The following is a 4,147-nucleotide window of genomic DNA, read 5'->3' as shown; positions in this document are numbered from 1 at the left end:
TTGAAAATTTGAAGTCAAATTTATTGATAACTTTGATAGAAAAGTTACAATCTTTGGAAATTTCTTGAATACAGAGAAAATATTATTTAATTCTTCTCTCTGATTTGACTTCGATCCAAAGGTTGTCTAACTTGGTCTTGGATGGATATGGATTGCATCAAGTGTTGTGTTGAATTGTTATTGAAACGAGTTTGGACCTCATTTCTTCAATTGAAATCGATTGAAAGGCAGCTTTCTTCAAAAACGACTTTTGACTTCTTCTCCACAGTTGAATTGGATCAGAAAGCGACTTTTCTTCAGAACTGATATGACGTTCTTTAGAATTTATTCAAGTTCTTCGGCTTATTCAAAAAATTCTATAGACATTTTTGGACTTCTTGAACTTGTGAATCTGTAAAATGGCTTGGGTTACCCCTTTTTATATTGACAAGTACTTGAATAAAAAAAAGTTCGTGTAGAATTTAACTGCTCTATTTGATTGTTTTCCTTTATTTATTATTTATTTCTTATTAATTTAATTAATTAAATATAAAATAATCATTTAATATTATCACTTAATTATTTTATCTTTAATTAGTGATAATATAAAATTTTAATATTTATCTCTTAATTAATTAAAATTAAATAGAAAAATTATTATGACACAAATATGATATCATCATTTGCACTTATGGTAACTCTAACTTTGGTCACAGTAATTTGGGCTTGATACATTTTTTTTTTTTGATAAAGAATTTGGGCTTGATACATGGCACTTTGCATTTGGTCCAAAAATTTCATCATCTATAATATAATATTGAATCTTAGGGTTCGTTTGTTTGGTGGAAAATGTTTTCCGAAAAATATTTTTCGGATTTTCCGGCGTTTGTTTGGTAGAAAATGAATTCCTAAAGGAAAACATTTTCCAAAACACGAGTAAATCAATTCCCAATTTCCGGAAAAAGTCTTACCAATTTGGAATTCGTAAGACATTTTCCATTCCCTTCTCTACACTCTCGATAGCAGTGGTTCTCTCTTCCTCTCTGTCCATCAGCCTCTGCCGCTCCTCCTCATCTCTGTTCGTTGTCCTCGTCATCTCTGTCGGTCGACCCTCGTCAAGTCTGTATTTTAAAGAAACCTTAAAAAATTAGCAGCCACAAGTATATCACTATCTTCTTTCTTAATTATGCTCATGCTGGTTCTCTTCTAATGGCAGATTTGTAATGCCTGCTGATTCACCTCTTCTCGTTAGGTTGCTAAAAAATTACAACCTGAATCGTCACCTCTTCTCGCGATTCATCGAAGGTGGATTTCTACTCACATTATTGATTGCAAGCTCTAGGTAATTGTTAGGGGTTTCTGCATATTTATATTAGTATTTTATTTTTTATTTTGTTTAATTGTTGAGGTTCGACGAATGAATTAGGATTGGGATGTAAACTTGAGGAATTAAAAATTGGTAATTTTTTAGCTTCAACTGACTTTATTGTGTTAAATGGAACATTTCATTTTATGAAACTGGATTTTGTTGATTAGTCAGAAAAATGAAGAAACTGGATTTTGTTCATTTCAATCTTGGCTTGGATATAAAATTGGGGAATATTTTGAAAGTTAACTACAGATGAGATGGATGGGAATATTATGTGGTGTAAGGGCAGCGTACATTACATACATACATACATTGAATTCATACATACATTCACATACATGTTTTCCAGTTTTTTATTACAGTAATGACATGAGCCATGTATATGTATGTATATACTGTTGGGAGTTGGGACATATGTTCCAAATATAATAGACATGTGATATCATTTTCTTGTAAATTGTATTTCTCCATGCATTCTTCTTCTATACATTTCAGTTATAATAGCCATTTATATGTATGTATATACTGTTGGGAGTTGGGACATATGTTCCAAATATAATAGACATGTGATCTCAAACGCATATTCAGTTTTCTTGTAAATTGTATTTCTCCATGCATTCTCCTTCTATACATTTCATTCAATGGATTATTGGGTACTTTTTCTAATTCTGGGTTTCACCCTACTTCCTTCTCCTTATGGTTCTTGGTTGAATTACTTGTATTTAGTGTATGGATTATTCGTTGTTTTTTTTATGGAGGGCAGTAAGGTGTTTTAGTCATCCCATAAATCAGGATTACAGAAATTAATTAACTAAGCCTGACCATCTTTAATCCTCCCCAACATTACAATCAAGCTTAGTAAGATTATGGGAAAACTGATGTCCTAGTTGAAAAGTATGGCCAAAAACACGACCCCAAATGCAAGATCAAGTCCAAAATATCATTAAGCAAACCATTCCGCTCCCAAAAAATAGGACTCAAACTGTTTATCCTTGTTACTACTAACATATAGTCACTTTCCACTACTATATTCGAGGGTCGATATTCAGCTGCTAGTTCCAAGCTGAACAGAATGGCCTCCACCTCAGTATTGAGCACATGATCACAACATGAAGTTCTTTAGTCTTTATTACCTTAAAAAAATTATCAAGTTTTTGATGAGCTATTGTTGTTTAAAAACTTGAAAATAAATAAATAAATGCAAAAAATACAAAGGTCGTGTTTGGCTTTTTTTTTATACTTTTTTTGTTTTTGCTTTCGAAGCAAAAAATTAAAAGTGTTTTGGAATAGAAAGTACATTAGAGTTTTAAAATTCAAGAATAATATAATTATTTTGAAGGAAAAAGTGTAATTTTAGTTTATATATAGAAAAGTTAAATTATAATTAATGGTTAGTCACTTTCTCAAATTTAGCAAGTTATTATGATATTAATTTTAAAATTCTTTTGCTTTAAAGCAACTATACCAGGTATCCTGAAGCTGGTTAAATCCAAACTGCGACTACGATGTGCCATAAGTTTTTATTATGCTTACAGAATAAGATAAAATGGTCATATAATTATGTTCTAGAAAGATAGTCACATGATATAAAAATTGTCCTCGGAACTAAACCTTATATTGAAGAGACATTAAGCCCTCAATTTAGAAGCTGCATGCTTTGAGCTCCCCTGATCAGTCATAGCTTCTTCAAAGGCAAAATGATGATTGTAGCAAGCATGCACACCTTTTTGTGTTTGTAGTAAAACTGGAAAAAGTTCCCTAGTTCTTGAACTTGTGTCCTCAGTTCTCACGATAGAGCCCTCTGCTTCTAGATTTTTTACTTAGTTCTTTAATTTATTGATTTGTCCATATGCGGTGAATGGTGCTTGTGGTTGATTTGCATCCTTGTTTTATTCCATTGGTCCCGTAGTCTTGCTCATTGTTGTCTTAAATTAGTTATGAATAATTTCAGCCTACTATGTTTCCCACTGCAATGCTTTCATTGCAACCCTTCATTTTAAAATATTGCTGCAGGCTTTCTTTTGCTTTCGTTTTCAGTTGTATAATTGTTTTTATTTGTCCCTGGTTGACGTCTGGTATTGTATCTACTATATAAATCCTTCCTCTCTTTTCCCTTGTTCTTTGCAGGAGAAACTGTTTCAAAGGATTTTGAGGCAGCAAGAGGAAGGATCACGGGTTACAACAACTGATATAGTTTCATATTTGCAGATATCTTCTGTGATTTCTTGCTCTTATTATTTTTGATGAATTTGCTTAGCTAATGGTAGTTCTTTTACTTTAGCACCATTCTTATACTTAATTTATATCCTTTATATTAAACTTAATGCTTCAACCAACAGTGTGTTTCTGCACCACTCGGGTGATTTCAACTGTAGTGTCCAAACAGTTAAGCACTTAAAATATTTACACATTTACAATAATATTTTAGGCTAAATTTGTTAAATCATTACCAAATTGATGGAATATGTAATTTATGATCACTAAAGTTGTTATTATACCAGTCAAATTTTATCTTAATATAAAATTAAATAAATTTTTTTGACAGGAACATTTAATTTCTCAAAAAATTATTAATACAATTATAATTAGCTTTTGATATGTATGTATGCACTTTAGTCATGGTAACTTTTAGTCATATATGTGATCTTATGAAAATCTTGCATCTTTTTTTTTAGTGATCAAATATTTGTGTGGCATAATTTTGTGTAGATGGATCATAATCAACATCAAAATGCAATTTTCGAAGTCGTGGCTTCAGTTTTAGCTTTTGGGGCTCTTTGGATTAAAAAATTAAAAACT

At 31.1% G+C, this 4,147-nt stretch overlaps 1 long non-coding RNA gene across 1 annotated transcript; it reads left to right on the top strand.

Moving 5' to 3' along the window:
* Nucleotides 1-954: 954 nt before the first annotated feature.
* On the top strand, nt 955-3,741 carry LOC105772953 (uncharacterized). The gene is made up of 3 exons (XR_008196639.1): nt 955-1,139; nt 1,232-1,284; nt 3,476-3,741. It is a non-coding gene; the product is annotated as an uncharacterized LOC105772953 (long non-coding RNA).
* The last annotated feature ends 406 nt before the right edge of the window (nt 3,742-4,147 follow it).

The sequence above is a fragment of the Gossypium raimondii genome, chromosome 6 (assembly GCF_025698545.1).
Source record: "Gossypium raimondii isolate GPD5lz chromosome 6, ASM2569854v1, whole genome shotgun sequence".
Lineage (NCBI taxonomy): Eukaryota > Viridiplantae > Streptophyta > Magnoliopsida > Malvales > Malvaceae > Gossypium > Gossypium raimondii.
Note: the sequence above shows the minus strand (reverse complement) of the source record. Positions and strands in the feature narration are given on the sequence as shown.